This window comes from Adiantum capillus-veneris, chromosome 6 (genome assembly GCF_014529385.1).
Source record: "Adiantum capillus-veneris isolate H3 chromosome 6, ASM1452938v2, whole genome shotgun sequence".
NCBI lineage: Eukaryota > Viridiplantae > Streptophyta > Polypodiopsida > Polypodiales > Pteridaceae > Adiantum > Adiantum capillus-veneris.
The window spans coordinates 154,420,822-154,440,557 of record NC_140936.1 but is presented as its reverse complement, the minus strand read 5'-3'; positions in this window follow the sequence as shown (position 1 = coordinate 154,440,557).

Sequence of the window (19,736 nt, the reverse complement as noted above, 5' to 3'; positions counted from 1 at the left end):
AACGCCACTGAGGAGAAAGATCGAATGATAGAGGTAAATGAAGTGCTAGAAGAGGTCCCGGACCTCCAAATTCTCACTTTGCATCGAGTGGTGGTGGATGATCGTCAGTTTTTGTTCCTTGATGACATTGCCAAAACGTTAGGACTCATAGAAGATGAGTCGCTTGTAGTGCTTGCTATCTATGCGGGCATGAAGGATCCCAATAAACAGGAAGAGAAAGTCAATTTTCAAATTGATTTTGAAGAAGAAGATCTCCCAGCAAGCCTCTCTTTCCTCCCCAGTGAAAACGAACAACAGTTGGTGCAAACAGTAGCAAGTACACTAGTGGAAATAAAATCATGTGCCTCTTTCTACGAAAGCATACCAGAGAGTGCATTTCATCCACACAAACCACTAATTGCGATTGGTAAAGATGATCGATCTAGCATTGATCTTACAAAGAAAAATCTTGAAGAGAGGGATGAAGAAATTGAGGTAAATAAATCTTAACCTGGTAGAATTTCTAGTATTCCTTACTACAACTGTTAATATCAATTAAAATGCTTTGCAGATGGCTTATCATGTTGATAAGTTTGCAATGCATACTGGAGGTTCACGCAACATCTCCACGGGTAGGGATAGCTCTCTTTAGCACTACCTGAGCATTTGGGGCCATCGATTCTTAGAGTTGCAGAGTTCTCCAAGAATGGTTCTGCAGAGCTGCTAAAGTGTAAAAGCATTTGGTGGCATACTAGCTAAAGATTCTCTCACCTTAAATGCTCACAAATGTATATTGGTGGACCGAGAGGCAGCATTGTATGCCTTTACAAGCAAAAACCCAGGCTCGGCCCTCTCCCAATGCGCCTTGAGCCTAGGTCAAGGGTTGACAAACCCAGAGGAAATTGTAAAATCCCTTGGCGTCAAGTTAGCCATTTGCCCAATACCCAAAGATGTAATTTGTAGAAAAACCAATTGACCATGATGTAATATCCGAATCAATAAAGAATAAATGTTTTTGTCAATGATTTTTGTCACCATTCGGTACTTGTTCTTTTATTCATATTGTTCAATAATTTCCATTTTTTCCCGCCGAGGCACACACATGCACAGAACCTTGAACATGCAGCCATCGGGCGTCCGAGGGGAGCGTCTTGGAGATAATTTTGCGAAACGGGGGGGGGGGGTACAGGGTCAAGAAGGGCATGTGACGCATAGGCGGCGCTGAGTGAGGTCGGACAGGCACAAAAAAAGCCCCTGTGCACCACTACACGCAAGGAGCAATTTTGTCAATGAAAAAGCCCCTGTGCACCATGGTGCACAGGGAGCGATTTTGTCACTGACAGAATTGCTCCCTACGCACCGTGGCGCACAAGGGATTTTTTTGCCCCGTCCGACCCCGCCCAGTGTCGCCGATGCGTCACATGCCCTTCTTGACTCCGTACGCCCCACCCGTCACCCCGTTTTGCAAAATTATCTTCGAGATGCTCCCCTCGGCCACCCGGTGGCTTCATGTTTGAGGTTCTGTGCACGTGTGTGCCTCGGTAGGCGAAAATGGAGCCATTGTGGTGAACTTAAATTTAACATATCCAACAATTCAAATTCTTATAGAAAACAATGTACAAATTAAAATTGAATAATTGCACGGAATGGTAGAAATTCGCCATTTGATATTATAGAAAAAGATTACAAATCTCATGAAGAGAGAGTACATGGGATAAACTACATTTTATGAAGGCATCCTTCATTTCTTAAATTCATTGCTAAGGCTAAATTCTTTTTTTTTAATGTTACACGCTTTGCATGCGCCATACAGGAGATGCCATCTTGAAAGCTACACCAAAATGTATTCGGCGGCATCCTGTAGGGCCAGTAAAGTTGTGCGTTGTATTCTTGTAACGGAGTCATTATATTGATCGATCATCTCTATCACCACCCGAGAGAAGGCTGCTTTGGGTATGATTGGCTCAGTGCTCTTTTGATATTTCTTGATCTCACACAGAGCCACTGTGCCTGGCCTCCATCTCCACTTTTTTTATGTTGTTAGTGGTGGTGGAGTAACTGCCTGCCTAGCCCATTAAGGAGGATCATCTTTGTATTTTTTCCTCTTCTCCTCTTGGGTTTGCTGCTCTTATGGTGTCACCTTGTCCCTTTTTCTTTTTGCACATTGCTTGGCTCTCTGAGGGATTTTTAAAGGCTTTGAGCTCCCAGCCTTTGCTTGTTGGGTGGCTTGAGCTCTATCTTGTGCCGCCTTCTTCTCTGCCTCTGCTTGTGCTTGTAAGTTGGCCAAATGAGCTCTCTTAGACTCAACTCTCTGCCTTTCCTCTTGCTCTCTCTGTCTTCTCTACTTTTCTTGTATTCTAAGAGCTTCCTTCTTAGCTGCCTCTTCCTTTTCCATCCTCCTTTGTCTTTTTTCCCTCTTGGCCTCTTTTGCTTTAGATACCGGGTCGCCTGGTATTACCTTGATTCCTCTTTCTTTGATTCGTGGTGGAAACTTTCGCGGCGTAGTATGTGGGCTGGCCTGAGCACCAATGGTTGTGGTAGGAGGCGATGGCGGTGGATTTCCAAGCAGACCTGGATATTCCTCTTCTGTTTCTCTAGTTTCTTGTGTTGATATATGAAGAGGTGAAATTGGTGGGGGTGGCATGGGTTATATCGCCGAGACCTTCAAATATGTGTCACATGTTGCTTAGATCATCTGGATTTGATGGTTGGGGAGGCTCTTGGGTGTTTGGAGCGAGCTGGGGCATTGGGTTATCCACTTGTGGTTGGGGATGTCGATTTGAAGCCGTAGATTCAGCATGGGGTTTTGACTGTGGATTTTTCTACGGTGTGAGTGGTTGTGGTGGTATTGCTGTGCATAGTGCCAGTCTGCTCGTGTGAATCGCCCATGTGGTGCAAGATGTGGGTGCGTGTGCATTTGTGCTCAAGTGGATCTTCTAGAATGTGCAAACAAGAAATGAACTTCAAGTTGTGAGTTTTGACTTATAAAGTACTAATTTTATTAAAAAACGTAAAAACTCAATAGTACCATTAAAAATCCAAAATTGTCAAAACTTGTTACATGAAACCACTGATTGGGGTTTCAACAAATCATGTGGCATGAAAATATATGCTTAATATGGGAATGGTTAGTGTCAAAAATTTATTGGTTCTCCACAACGTCTGCCATTTCATCGCCTTGTTGCCAACCACCGTCGAAATCGATCTTTTGCACTAGAAGCATGATATGATTGTGATCGCCTCACGCTAACCACTTTCTCTATTGAGTCTTCTTCCTTTATCTTCCCGCTAAAACTCTGTAGAACCAATTGAACATTTCGTGCAGGGCATTGCTCTTTTTCCTCCCACCTCCATGCCTTGTATTTTTAAAATACACTACTTTTGCTTGATAGTGTGAGTGCTCCATTCCTTGGCTACTCCAAATGCGCAATGAGCTGAATGTGTCGAGAAAAAATGAGCGATGAGCAAAAAGAATATGCTGCAAAAATATAAACCTTTAGTTCAAACATTGATGTTTTTTTACTACAAAGACAAAGTGTTCAACCCACCATGTAATGTGTTATGTGTGTCTCCTTCCAGGCATCCACCATTCGCGCTGTGAAACTATTGATTACAAATTTTAAAGTGGACATCTCAACAGAAGTTAGATTTGTCTTTTCAAGCAAACAAAAAATATCATCTACAAAGTGCCACACACGAGCACGCTTAATTCCTAGGGCTGCTTCGTTACCTCTGTATAGGTGGTAATGTCACACACCTTTCTCCACAATTGAAACTCATTCGGACTTTGAGAGTTAGAATAGTCTGAAAGCATATGCCTAGCTTTACTACCACCGATACATATTTTATTAGGACGATCCTGTGTACTTCTAGTTGCCTTCCTATCCTTTGATAGCTCTACTGCACCGCCATGCAGGCCAACAAGCTTGCAACATCATTATTGGCGCACCTTTTTGCGACGCTAACACTGTAAGGTGTTGGCAGCAACCTAAACAAACCTTTTTCTTTGTGACCTAGTGTGACAAGTCTATACAAGGCTTCGTAGGCCTTGAAACTTTTTCCTACGCTATCACACACCTCCATCGTCTCCTCCAAAATGAGCTGCCAATGCACATATAAAACGCACAGTAGTTATACGACAAGTGGGAGCAAAGGTCTCTTCATAATCTATGCCTTTTTGCTGTGCATAACCCTTTGCAACAAGTCCAGCCTTATGGCGATCGATCTCACCATCCGACTTGCGTTTCAACTTGTAAACCCACTTCGTACCAATGGCCTTTTTGCCATAAGGAAAATCACATAAAGTCCATGTGTCATTTTCTATAAGTGCATCATATTCTGATTGCATGGCAGCCATCCAATTTTCTAAATTCTGTGCTTCATCAAAAGACAGAGGCTCCTCAACATCATGTAAGCTAAACACAGCCAAAGCATAACAATCTGATGCATAAGATGCATGGCGAGAGCCTGAACGAGTACGACTAGACAAAGGTGCATCCAATTTACTATCACGCAAAGTGTGCACCAGCCATTTTGGCATACCTCTAGCCTGCTCATTTTTAGCCCTTTCCTCATCAAGTACATCATGTACATCTGCATCAGTAATAGGCTGATCTGTAACATTTTCAGAAACCTCCATAGGCTGTACATTTGCCTCATTCATGTGAGCTTACATTAATGTCTCTAGTACATGATAGCAAGGGCTGAACAGATTCTTCCACAAACACTACATCCTATGAAACCAGAATATGCTTTTTTTGTGGATGATATAACCTATAACCTTTGCTTTTAGCACTAGAACCAACAAAAATACATTTGACAGCCTTATCATCCAATTTTCTACGATGTGTTTGTGGCACCAAAGCATATGCCAAACAGCCAAAACCACGCATGTGCTCAATAAAAGGCTTTCTATCATGCCATGCTTCATATGGAGTAATAGACTGCAAAGATTTTGTAGGACACTTGTTAAGTACATAAGTGGCACACATGATGGCCTCAAGCCAAAAAGAATGCGGCAAAGCTTGACTTTTGATCATACATCATGCCATTTCTGTCAGTGACCTGTTTTTCCTCTCAGCAACACCATTTTGTTGAGGTGTATAAGGCACTGCACATTTGTGTTTTATCCCACGACTAGCCAGAAATGCATTAAATTCATGAGACATATACTCCCCCCCTCAATCGGAACGGAGCAAGACATTTTCAGCCATAGCCAAAAATTGTTTGAAGCACATAAAAACTTCGAACTTCGCTTTAAGCAGAAATACCCATGAATGCCTGGAGTAATCATCAATGAAGGTCACAAAGTACAAGTAATTGCCCAAGGATGGAGTTTGCATGGGCCCACAAACATCACATTGCCGAAGCTGCAACCTACATGTGGCCCGAACTGAACCATCCTTTGGAAACTTAGAACGCTGCATCTTACCCAAAATACATCCTTCACAAACATGTTTGACAGGTGCTTCAAGAGGCCGCAAAGAAGCAACCATATCAGATTTCTGCAAACGCAGCAAACTCGCAAAATTCAGATGACCAAAACGTGCATGCCAAAGTTTTGCATCTGAAATAGCCCTTGAATCTGCAACAGCATTTGCAAAATTTTGTCCACACTTGTCATACAAAGTGAGCTTATACAGCCCACACCACAAAAGGCCAGATGCAACAACTTCATCACCAAAACTGAGATCATGAAATGTACATCTGTCATCCACAAATTTGACCACAAGTCCAAGTCTAGCAAGTGCGGATACAGACAAGAGATTCTTCTTGATCCCAGGTACATAAAGTGCATCAACAAGTGTAAAGGAACTGCCATTTGCAGCAGTAAGCACAATCTTTCCAACTCCCTGAACCGGATAAGAGGCTTTGTTGGCACAAGTGACTGAATTCCTATGAGGGACAGAGTCGAGAGAGGTAAACAATTCACGATGTGAGGTAATGTGCTTTGTAGCACCACTGTCAAAATACCACACATGTGAATCTGTAGCAACTGACAAGCATGCATCATGGACAGCACGATTGTAAGTGCACTGTGTGCTAAAAGCCCATTCTGCATCCACATCAACATCACAGTCTCCTTTCACAGAAGACTCAACAATGGCTGCATTTGTATTGGAACCAGCATTTACAGTGGAACTACCCTCTTTCTTCTTAGCCTCTTTGGCCTTCAACTTAGGACACGACTTGATCAAGTGATCATTAGCTTTACAATAATGGCAACGCATCTTCTTTTTTCCCTTATCACCAGAATTTCCGGAGGAATTGCTGCCAGTAGAAGCATTAGGAACAAAATTTTTGCCACTCACAGCAGAACCATAAGAAGTGGCCGCATTGTTGTTACCACCCTTTCTTTGAGAAGCAATAAAAGCCTGTTCAACTACACGCTGCCTAGTTCTGTTTTTTTTGGAAAGTGACTCTTGCAATAGCAATGTGCATAATGCATCAAACTTGACAACTTCAGGATTTCCTTGGGTCATCAGTCTCCAAGTACTAGCTAAAGTCTAGTAGGAATCTGGTAAGGCATCAAGGACAGTCTGCACAAGGGAACTGTCTGAAATGACTTCACCTGCTGAAATAAGTTTCTCATTGATATCCTTGACACCAGCGAGGAAAGTGTCCATATCATCTTCCTCATGCATAATCTTCGACTCCAGCTCTTTACGGGTAGCCTTGGGACAAGTGTCCCCCTTTCCCCCTTGAGAGAGAGGACTTGATAAACGCTTATGCAATTAATTAAATTAACTAAATTATCATTGGACCCCTTGGGAGGCTAACCAATATGCTTTAGGCACACTATGAGGGGAACATGAGGAGGATCTTGACAAGTGTCCTATTTGCCTTGTTTGTACCAAGCTTTCCTTGTGTGAGGGTGTGTGTGTTCTCTCTCTGGCCCCTAGAATGAGGGCTCACCCCCCCTTGACTTTGTAGAACACCTTACCCCCCTCAAGCACCTTAGTCATGGAGCACCTTAGCACCTTAGTCAGCAAACACAACAAGCACCTCAAGCTTGGGTTGTGTTCCCACCTCAAGCACAACCCTAGCTCACCTAAGGTCAAAGGAATTTTAACACTAACCTTTGGAGGTATTTGATGAAGCTAACCCTAAGGTCTTTAAGCTCCATTAACTAGCCTTGCTCTTTGACAAACCATCTCTCATTTGGACTGGCCTCGTGTTGAGATAGATCTATAAGCACATGTCTATATTCTAACCCTTGTTCCCGTTTATTCTCCCACATTAAATGATTAGCTTAATATGAGAAAGTCATTTGGGTTGGTTAGATATCAGATTTTATTGAGAGCTGCTACAATGGTGACCTTGCATAACTGAATATGCTCCAATATTGGCATCTAAGGTGGTAAGCACAGCCACTTGGTCAGCAGAGCAAGAGCATGTGTGTGCGCACACACACACTCTCTCACACACACAGAAGTCACCACTTGTATTGATTCTAAAACCAAATTCTACAAACTCCCAAAACTTTTAAATAGCCTCATACCATCTAGCTCTTGAAGTACATGTCCCTACAACATTTTCAACTAGCAGCTGATTTTGGTTAACACTTCTATATCTTGGTGACCACCTGGCTTAAAGTTCACATTCAAGTGTCATAAGGTATTTGCATGTAGGAGGCATTAGATTGAAATGGTACATCAACATACATGCCCTTCAATACACACAGTATGCACCCTTATCACTATAAAGAGGAAGGCAAAAGAAAGAGCCAACCAAAAAAGTACTTCAAACTTCCCCCCATACATGGACTTCGGAACCCACTCATTCACTATCCCAATCACTTGGACGTAGTGGTTCGGAAAAAAATCAATTTTTTAAACATATAAAATTCTTTTCCTTGAGTTTGCCAAGAGGAAATTTTAGAAAATTAAGGGTAATCTTTTTAAGGTTTTTACACTATTTTTCTCTATTTTGGGGCGAAATTTCTCCTTTTCCTCTTGCCCTCAACCAGAATTTTTTTTATTGGAAACGACATGATATTAAGTTGAGACACATTTTTCCCGAATATATACTATGCATGTGATTGGCCAGGCTTGCAAGGGTCCAATGAGCTTCCATGTTGAGCTAGAAGAGGGGGTCGACCAAAGCAAGAAGGGGGCTAGCTTGGGGGGTATACTCTTCCACACACACACTCATTGTGTGAAGTGCAAAGTGCAAGAGCTCCATCTCCTTCTTCAAGCTAGTAGAGAAGTTGAGAGCCGACACCAACGCTCTTGGCTATGGAATGCAAATCCAACCAAGATCCATGATCCAATTCTTAAGCTTTTCATCTTCTCCATCTTCATTACTATGCTTATATGTATGCTAGCAAGAAGAGTGATGATAAGTGAGGAACTATTTCTTTCTCCTATGGATGTTTTTTCTTCCTCTTCCCTACCCTCATTCCCCATAGCTCTCTCCACCTTTGAAGGTGTTTGAGGCCTTGGGATTGAGGCTAGGGATAGTTAATGCTTTTTATAAAGTCTACATTATGCTCGTGATGCATGAATCTTTCCATCTTCATTGCATCACATAGGTCACAAGGAACACAAAGATTGTATTGTACCAAGTCTCTCTTGAAGGGAGAATTTTTAATACAAAAGCCTATTGGAGGGGGGACCAGCTTCACATAAATCCGATCCTCAACTGTTGTTGAGTTCTCTAAACTCCCTCTCTTGAAAAATTATTGTTCATGCCAAGTTAATTAAGTACTATGGTTATGTTGCTAGTGTCAATTAAGTTCACCCTCTATTTTCTCAAAGTAGTCTCACAAAAATGCTCTCTTTAATTCTCCTAATTCCGCTATTCTCAAAGTTCATAGGCCATTTCCATTACATTGGTATTAGAGCTATTGGTTTCTCTTTTCTTGCTTAAGAAGAGAAGTCCTTAAGTTGTCCATGAAAGGTTGGGATTGTTTATTGCAATAGGGTAAGTGGGCCAGGGATCTATTATCTTGGTTGAGAAGGACTTAGTTTGAGGTACACTGTTGGGAATTATAGTCTTAATAATGAATCCTCTCGGGGCTTGCCTTTGTCTTTACCATTATTGAGCTACGAGAAAGCTTAATAGGAAACATAATAAACTGAGCAATGTTAGACCCTCTCCACTGTCTTTGCAATCAATAGTGTCTAAACCACGGGTGTGACTGCTTGAGAACGGATTTTCAAAGGTAAAGAAGAGTAGCAACTAAGGTTATTGAGGGTACCAAAGCACAAAGTAATCATGTACATAATTTTAATTAGCATGGTTGACAATAACCAAGAGAATATAATAAACATTGATAAGTTTTATTTTGCACAGGAAGGTGCTAATGATGATGTCCCCATGTTTTTCAATTATCTTGTTACTAGGTTGCAGTAAGCTATGGTCAACCCTGCTTTGCAAGCCGAAGTTACTCAACAACTTTGTGCTTATGGGATTTCCCTTCCTCTCCAAGAGGAGAGAGAGAGAGAGAGAGAGAGAGAGAGAGAGAGAGAGAGAGAGAGAGAGAGAGAGAGCTTAGGAGACCTTGTGATGAGACCCCCAAAATAAGACTCTCTCCCATACAAGAGGAGGAATCCAAATAACAAGAAAGTAATGAATCCCTAAGATCCTTTGAAGATGTGGCTCCATGAAGATGGCGGTCTAGACGGTCGCCAACTCCTCCCAAGAGGAAACGATCAACCCATATTCCTTCTCCTTGTCACTCTGAAAGGGAAGAAAGGAAACAAAACAAGAAAAGGGCAAGAAAGAGGTCACCCTCTTCTCCTTGTTCTTCACTTTCCTCCTCTTTCGATGAAAGATATGGCTATTCTCCTAGAGAATACAAGGGAGGACATCACAAATCTTACCCTACATGGAAGGTCACCAAAGCTCAAGAAGTTCAAAGAGGAAGGAAAGAGTATCTAGTTTCTCACCTATGATGGCACCTCTGGTGCTACCGACAAAGTATTGGCCTTCGTCTAGCAATTTGATGCAACCTTTGGAGACGAAGGCTTCACGGAGTCCTCCAAGCTACGCCATATAGCTATGCACTTCCTAAAGTCGGCTCGTCAACGGTGGGCTGGCCTTCATGGCAACGGCGAATCCCCAAAGACATGGAAAACTCTACAAGTTTCTATCATGAAGGAATTCCTTGCAAACAATGCAAAGAACCAAGTGTTTACCGAATGATGGAGTTTGAAGTTTCTCTCCCATGAGTCTATCCACAAATACACGGACAAGTTTTGGGATTTACATCTCAAGGCTACTGTCTTCCAAAAGATAGACTTCACCGAGCAAAAGCAACAATTCTATGTGGGATTACCCAAAGAGATGGCCAAGTACTCTAACTCCCAACGGCTTAATTCTATCATCGAAGTGATCCACCACACTATGGTTGCTTCACGCATCAATTTCCAACAAGGGGCTAGAAGGAATGTCAAGCCCATGGAAAGCAAACACAGAAATGATGCAAAGGGGAGAATCAATGCCCAAAATTCTTTCCAAGGCAATTCCAACAACAACAACAACAAAAATTGGTCCAAGGAGAAGGGACTTTACAAAGGTAAAAACAAACTCTCTCCTGAAGATCTTGAAGCTTTTCGCAAGGACCATAAATGTTTTAAGTGTGGGGAGAAAGGACATGGTTTTCATTCTTGCCCCAAGAGAAATACCCGCAATGAGACTCTTAGAGCTTCCACTATCAAAGCTCCAAAAGAGGATGCTCATTGCAAAGGATTACCCCTCTCCTATGCTTGAGGAAAGGTAAGGGAGCATGATGCCTTCATCTTGTTTGACCCTGGCTCTACTCACAATTTCATATCAACGGAGTTGGCCACCAATCTGGGCATTAAAGCTTTCAAGATGGGAGATATTGTAACTGTCAATAGTGTTTTCAAGGGACAGCAAGCCTCCGCTACTCCCTTGATTGGGAAGTTGAGGCTTCATGCCCAAATCTATGTTGACAAAGAAGACTTTTTAATCTCTCCTCTCCAACATGAGGATGCTATCCTAGGGGCACCATGGTTCAACCACATGACTGTCAACATGAGGTTCCTTGAAAGGAGAATCTACTTCACCTATACAGGAGAAAGAGCATGTATATAGATGCTAGTGAGTCTAGTCATACTATACCACTTGTAAATCCTCCTGCTTTTGATAAATCAATGAATAGCTCAGTTTTTGCGTACATGAATTTTTGTCAAAGAGTCTGTAGAAGATCCTAATATTTCATTAGATATAAATGGTAGGAATCAAGAAGAGTTAGACTTGTCTAATTTTCTTAAAGGATTCCAAGATGTCTTCATCGATGATATCCCTATGGTATTACCTCCAAAATGAGGGAATGATGACCATCAAATTGAGCTCCTACCAAGAATCTCACTGCCTAACAAGCCTCTTTATCGAGTTTCTCAAGCTCAACAAGAGGAGATCATGAGGCAAGTACAAGAACTGGTAGAAAAAGGGATGGTGAGGCCTAGCTCCTCTCCCTTTTGTTCTCCAGTCCTTTTAGTGCAAAAGAAAGATGGTACATACCACATGTGTGTGGACTATCGTACACTAAACCATATCACTTTCAAAACCAGATTACATGTACCTCAAGTAGAAGTTCTGTTTGATAAGATACAAGGCTCTACCTACTTCAATAGGATTGACTTTAAAAGTGGCTATCATCAAATATGGATACGGATGAAGATATCATAAAGAGTGCGTTTCGTACAATGTTTGGTCTTTATGAATATCTAGTCATGCCTTTTGGCTTGACTAATGCACCAGCCACGTTCAATCGTTTAATGAACAAAATCTTTAGACCCTACCGCAAATTCATTGGAGTGTTCTTTGATGGTATCATCATCTACTCCAAGTCCTTGGAGGAACACAAGCAACATCTCCAAGTGATTTTTCAAGCATTGATGGAGAACAAGCTTATCAATCAAAAGAAAAGCAAATTTCTCCTTCAAGAGATTCAATACTTAGGTCATATTATCTCTCAAGTTGGTATCCATATGGATCCATCGAAGTTAGAGGTAATAAAAGCATGGCCTAATCCAAGGAATCTACATGAGCTAAGAAGTTTTATTGGTATGTGTGCATACTATAGACGCTTCATAGCAAAATTCTCTCAAATAGCAGGACCATTACATGACTTAACAAAGAAGAACGTTAAATTCTTTTGACAAGTTCAAAGAGAAGCTTACCTCCCAACCAATCCTTATGCTTCTGAATCTCTCAAAGCCATTTGAGTTCCAATGTGATGCTTGTGGTGATTGCCTTGGAGCAGTATTGCATCAAGAAGGGGATGCCATAGCATATGAGAGCCGAAGGCTCAATACCAATGAGTGAGTATTGGGCATATACGAAAAAGAACTTTTAGCTGTTCTACATGTCCTAGACACATGGAAGCACTATCTATTGGGGACTCCATTTATTTTACAAACAAACCACCAAAGTCTCGAGTACTTCATGATGCAAACCAAGCTTTCTGACAAATAATGAGGTGGGCAAATTTGCTTTCGCAGTTTTTTTTTCATATTGCTCACATTGCTGGTAAACACAATCAAGTGGCCGATGCACTTTCATAACGACCAAAAGTTAATGCAGTGTCTATAGCTACTCACAATGATCTATCTTCTAAGATAGATAAGTATGCTATTGACCCTGACTTTAACGACATAATGTTAGCCCCTGCTTTGGGGAAGAAAGAAGAACCATTCACCTTGCAGGATGGTTATCTTCTCCATGCCAATAGGCATGTGTGTTACCCACTCCCTTCCTATGAAAGTTATGTATGAATCCCATGCTCCTCCCTATGCGGGGCATAGAGGCATTCAACCTACTCTTTGAGGAGTAGACGTACTTCTATTGGCCTACGTTTTGAAATGCAAAAATTTTAGGCAATTTGTTGGGGTATAAAGCCCAATGTGGTTGCCCAGGTAAGTGGGCAGGCCGCCAGGTATGTACACATATTCTTTTGTAAAAACCTAATAAGAACTCACTATGCTCTACACATTACAGTAGAGCGAGTTCACCATATCGTCGTGCTCTTCTTCTCGAACTTTCTCTCGCGTCGCACTTCCGCTCGTACTCCTTCAACTGGTATCAGAGCTCATATCGAGGCTCGGGGCAGCACTGCGGGAGGCTAGAGTCACCAGCTCAGATTGGAGTGAAATTCGACAGGCGAAGACACGGCCCCAAATCTTGTGCTCAGAATTTCATTCTGAGGTCATCTCGGTCACCGTTCGGCTTCGACAAAGTTCTGTGTAGGCCATTTTCGACTACGTGGTCTCAGCGGGTGCAGATCCGACTCTGCAAATTTGGGGTTTTCAGCCTACGACTGCAGGTGCTAAGGATATCGACACTCCCAGAGTGTTGATTTGTGGCTGTCTACACATCGAAGGACGGCTCACGGTTCTTGGAGGCATGTCACATACGACACGGGTGCATCTACACACAAACTGTAGGCGACATCCACTAGTTCATCAGGTAGCTTGTGTTTGCTGCTTGATATTCCAGATTTCATCCTAACATTGCAGGTACTTCCACATGGGATGTATTGTCAGAGATTATGGAGGTAAACCACTCCTTGTTTGGAGACACATGAAGTGATGCCCCTGAGTCTATAATCCAGTCACTCAGTGCATTTCCATCAGATGCTGTAAGAAGAGCTGAGTCCATTGTATTCTTCAAGAAGTAGATGTCTCCTGACACTAGACTGTCATCCTCTGCAACAATGTTTGTCACATTTATTTCTTGAATCTTCACTGAGGACTTGTTCTTCTCACCATGGTCTTCAGCTTTCTCTTTGCCTTTTTCTGCTTTCCATTCTCTGCAGTCTCTTTTCATGTGACCCTTCTTGCCACAATGGTAGCATTCTATGTCACTCTTGCCTTTAGCACTGCGGGACTTGCTAGGAGACTGATTCCTCTTTCCACCTTTGTACTTTTCTTTGGTCCTTCCCCTGACAACTAAGGCTGTTCCTTTGCCTTTGTCCATTGTCTTTCTATTGGTTTCTTCAGTAAGCAGACTTCCTTCTACACTTGCTATGTTCAAACCATCTGGAGGTGCAGAATTACTCAAAGCTGTGCAAAAAGTGTCCCAACTTTCCGGCAATGTGATCAACAGGAACATAGCTCTAACAGATTCATCAAACTTGACACCTTGAGCTGACAACTGACTATAGATTGTGTTGAATTCATTCAGATGATTGGACATAGGTGTCCCTTCTTTCATCTTCAAGTCAACAAGCTTCTTAAGCCAGTATACCTGTGAAGCTGCACTCTGCTTCTCATAAAGATCACTCAGCTTTAACCATGCTTGATAAGCGGACATCTCGTCTGCTACATTGAAGTAAACGCTTTCTGCCAAAGTCAACATAATGGTAGAAAGTACCAATTCATCCATTTTGCTCCATTCATCTTCGTCCATATCTTCTGGTTTTATCCCCTTGAGCTTTATAGGTTTTATCTGCTTCTTTTGTACCAACACGTGCCAAATCTGCTTCTTCCACAATGGGAAATTGGTGCAATCCAGCTTCTTGATATTGTAAAGAGCAGTGTCCTGTGATCCAGCCATGGCTACGCTTCACAGTAGTTTACTTTCCTGGGAAAAATTCGGCAGAGTTTCCCCTGTAAACTGACCTCTCAACCAATATCAACCTGTCAAATGAACCAAGAAAGCTTTAGATTCTGCAGAAATTTTGGCAGAGTCTCCTTTGTAAAATGGCTCTGGTGTACTAAAAACAGACCAGAAAACAACTCAAAAAACCACTGTCTCTCTAACACTGTAAGCTGTGGGTAAACCTGTCCTGCACCTGTACTGTCTCTGACTGTCCTGTCACTGTCCTGTAAGCATAGACTGCGACAATGCCTCAACGGCAGTAAAGCAAAGATGCAATCCCAACTGTCTAACTCATAGTCAATACATCCTAGCTGCCTATCTAAGGGTGCTTGAGGGATCGCTCCAAGACCTGTATCACCGAAAGGATCTCAACATTCGAGAATCCCCCAGCTCAATAAAACCTCACTCGACCCTCAACAAAGGCTGTAGTAAATTTGACAGTACATAGACTTCCCACAAAGTCATACATCCACAAATTTCCCACTGTATGCTTTTACCGCTGCGGCGGTTGTTTGCTGCGTGACTCACAGCCAGCAAACCCTCAACAAACCACTAAAGATCATGTTCGGCTAGGCAATGGGCAGACATGTGAGATCTTAGGTGTTGGAGATGTTCAATTGAAGTTTCACAATGGCTCTTCTTTCACGCTGAAGAATGTGAGACATGTTCCCGCAATTACAAAGAGCTTGATCAGCACAGGTTTACTTGATGATGCTGGCTACATCACCACTTTTGGACAGAACATGTGGAAGATATCCAAGGGTTCTATGACAGTAGCACATGGAGTAAAGTCTGGAGGACTTTACATGATTTATGTATCAAATGTCTCTAAAAATGTAATCAATGTAACCGAGCAGCCGAACGTTTCTTTGTGGCATAGCCGGTTAGGACATATGTCCAAGAAGAGAATGGAAATCTTGTCTCATTCTGGTTATTTGCCTGACTTTTCATTTAATGATTTTGAATTCTGTGAACATTGTTTGTATGGTAAGCAAACACAGCAGCCACATAAGCATAGAAGTAGTAGAAGAGATACACAGTTGGCACTTGTTCATAGTGATTTGTGTGGACCTATTCCTAACCTATCTCTAGGGGGAGCTTCTTACTTTATGACATTTATAGATGATTACTGGAGGAAAGTATGGGTTTACTTTATTAAGCACAAGGATGAAGCGTTTAGTGTTTTCAAAACGTTTGTGACACTTGTGGAGAATCAGAGTGGCAAGAAGCTTAAATGCTTACGCACTGACAATGGTGGAGAGTATGTTTCAAAGGCCTTTCAGGACTTTTGTGAGTCAAAAGGTATAAAACGTGAACTTACTGCTCCTTACAATCCTCCTCAAAATGGTGTTGCTGAGAGGAGGAATAGGACCATACAAGAGAAGGTCAGAAGTATGTTGTCTAATGCACAGCTGCCAAATGGGTTTTGGGCTGAAGCTGTATCAATAGTTGTTCATCTTGTAAATAGATCTCCTAGCAAGGTTTTACAGAAGGATTCAGTGCCAGAGATGGTATGGTCAGGCAAAATGCCCTCATACAAGCATCTCAGAGTCTTTGGCTGTGAGGCATATACTCACGTTGCAAAGGAATTTAGGAACAAACTTGAGCCAAAGAGTAGAAAGTGCATCTTTCTAGGCTATGGTAATTCTGGTGAGATGGGGTACAGACTTTGGGATCCCGAATCCAGAAAGGTTGTCCGCAGCAATGATGTTCACTTTAATGAATCCAAATATCATTCTAAACCAGAGAGGGTTGAGGAGATTAGAAGAGTTGTCTTCCAAGAAGATGGACCTGCACGTGCAAGACAAAATGTCAGGGCTCAAGAGGAGCAAGGGCAGGATAGAGTGGAACCACAGGTTGTCGATGAGCCTGAGCCACCTATTGTGCGTAGATCTGGACGTGTCACGCGACCTCCTGATAGGTTTGTTCCATCTATGAACTATGTCATGTTGACTGATTGCAATGAGCCTTCATGTTACAAGGAAGCAGTGCAAATGAAGGACTCCAGGAATTGGCAATTGGCCATGCAGTCAGAGATGAAAGCTCTGCATAAAAACAAGACATGGAAGCTAGTTAAATTACCACAGGGCAAAAAGGCTCTACCTTGTAATTGGGTTTACAGGTATAAGATCACCGCTCATGATAGTCAGCCAAAGTACAAAGCAAGGCTTGTTGCCAAGGGCTTTAAGCAAGAACAAGGCATTGACTTTGATGAAGTATTCTCTCCGGTGGTCAAAATGACTACATTGAGATGCTTTCTTGCATTGGTTGCCATGTTAGATTTGGTGTTGCACCAAATGGATGTCAAGACAGCGTTCTTGCATGGTGATTTAGATGTGGAAATTTACATGCAGCAGCCAGAAGGGTTTGTTGAGAAAGGCAAGGAAGATTGGGTATGCCAGTTGTTAAAGAGTCTTTATGGCTTAAAACAATCACCGAGGGCATGGTACCATAAATTCCACAAGTTTATGCTTTCTCAAGGCTACAAACGTAGTGAGTTCGATCACTGTCTATATACAAAGAAGGCTAAGGATGGCAGTTGGCTAATCCTTATTTTGTATGTGGATGACATGTTGATTGCTGGCAAGCACTTGGAAGAGATTTCAGCTTTGAAGTCAAAGATGGCAAAATCGTTTGACATGAAAGACATGGGTGAGGCAAGTCATATACTTGGTATGCGCATTGAGAGAGACAAATCAAAGAAGTTGATTTGGTTATCTCAAACAGAGTATATTGACAAGGTTTTGCAATGTTTCAATATGGAGAAGGGAAAGGCATTGAGTGTTCCATTGCCACCATATGTGAAACTTAGCAGACAAGATTGTCCTGTGTCTGAGGAAGAACAGGCTGAAATGAATAAGATTCCATATGCATCTGCAGTGGGTAGTTTGATGTATGCAATGATTGCTACTCGCCCAGACATTGCATTTGCAGTCGGAGTAGTAAGTCGATACATGTCAAACCCAGGCAAGAAACATTGGGAGGCAGTGAAAGGAATATTGAGATACCTGAAAGCTACAAAGAGTATGTGTATATGCTATGGGAGTCAGGAGCTAAGTGTAAAGGGTTTTACAGACTCAGATTATGCAGGTGACTTAAACAACTGAAGGTCTACATCAGGGTATGTCTTTACATTGGCTGGTGGAGCAGTATCATGGCGTTCTAGATTACAAGATTGTGTTACTCAGTCTACTACAAAGGCTGAATATGTTGCAGCATCAGAGGCATGCAAAGAATCAATTTGGCTTAATCGACTAGTAACAGATTTGGGAATCAAAGAAGAGATGCCTGTGTTATATTGTGATAGTCAAAGTGCTATACAATTGGCTCGCAATCCAGTTTATCACTCAAAGACAAAGCATGTGGATGTGAAGTATCATTTCATCAGGAAAATGCTCGAGGATAAGCAACTTCAGCTTGTCAAAGTTCACACCACAGAAAATCCTGCTCATCTACTTACAAAAGGACTTCCCTCAGAGAGCTTTGCGCATTTTCACAAGCAGTTAGGTGTAGGGTAGTACATCACTTCTCTACATCTCTTGTATATTAGCTTGTATAGTAGCTTCTCTCACACTTAAAGTACCACATTGGACTTTAAGTGGGAGGTTGTTGGGGTATAAAGCCCAATGTGGTCGCCCAGGTAAGTGGGTGGGCCGCCAGGTATGTACACATATTCTTTTGTAAAAACCTAATAAGAACTCACTATGCTCTACACATTACAGTAGAGCGAGTTCACCATATCGTCGTGCTCTTCTTCTCGCACTCTCTCTCGCGTCACACTTCCGCTCGTACTCCTTCACAATTTAACAGAGATACATTAAAATAGGAGTTTTTATATTCAATCTTGGAAAAACAATCCTAAAATAAGGGATCATTTTATTCATTCAGACATGTTAAAAGAGGGGTTTTTGTAGTACCCCACGAACGCACGATATATAGGGGGGTACTAGACGATGAATCCCCCAAGAGATATATGGATTTATGATTGGGGATGAATCTACGTGCACTATGTCAATCAACAAACAAAAGTTATGACCTCCTCTGCTTGCGATGCTAGTTATTGACCGTCCAAACTTGTCCTTCGCATACACAGCTTGCCTACTTTGACGTTCTGAAAGTGATGTGAAACCAGAAGTATAGACCCCCCCCCCCCCCCCCCCCCCCCCCCCCCCCCCCGCTCCCTTTATTGTGGCAATTGGATGTCCACAATCTCTTAAATCTTGGAGATACCTCGTGGACCATCAATCTTTGCACTCTTTGTACGTGTTACTAGTAGATGAGGGGGCCTCACCACCTCGGAAATGAAGTTGTTCTCAATGTGAGACGCAGAGAGCCTATGCACTAGCACCACTCCACAACTAGAGATCAGATCGCTCAAATTTCATTTGCAAAGGAGCATAGTTGTTAGCCTTTTCTTTCCCGTAGTCCACATATTGAATGAATCGCATGAGGTTGAAAATGGTCATTGGCATGACCTTGGGCTTTCCTTGTGTGCAGTCAGTTTGAGTAGACCCTTATCTTTTGCATTTCAGCTCTTTTTTTTCGAGCTTGCACTTCAATGGCTATGAGGGTGCGGAATAGCATGCTCTAGGACAATTGTGTGCACGGCTACAAGCCGCTTCATCCCTTCTACTTTTTTATGAAGGCTAAGCAAGGAGACGATAGAGGCAAGGGGAAGGACAAGCATGGAGTTCGCAAAGACTGTACAGAAGCAGTTGGCCTAAGCGTGAGTCCAACTCAAGTTGAAGTCCACACAAAGCGCTCAAACTAAAGGCAACCCCTTTCTATAGAAGGAGATTCACCTAAAGCTTGAAATAGGAAGAACTCTCAAGGCTATCAATTTCTTTACGTTAATAGTCAGTTAGGTACATTTTGTGGTTTGGGTCAGGTAAGTTGATCATCTCTCTCTCTCTCTCTCTCTCTCTCTCTCTCTCTCTCTCTCTCTCTCTCTCTCTCGTCTGTGGAGCATGTCTCTGAATTTCCTTCTATTTGCAAACTCAATGCTTGAGGTGGTTTATACAAATGCGCATGAATGAATGGGATGATAGAGCCCCAATGTTATTATTGTTGGAAGATAGTGGGTCCCAGGGCTCTAAAAAAACCTACGTTTGATATAATCCCATTGACAAATTTTGAGATTTACCTATAAATTTTAAATTTCAAGGCAAGAAACCTAGAAAACT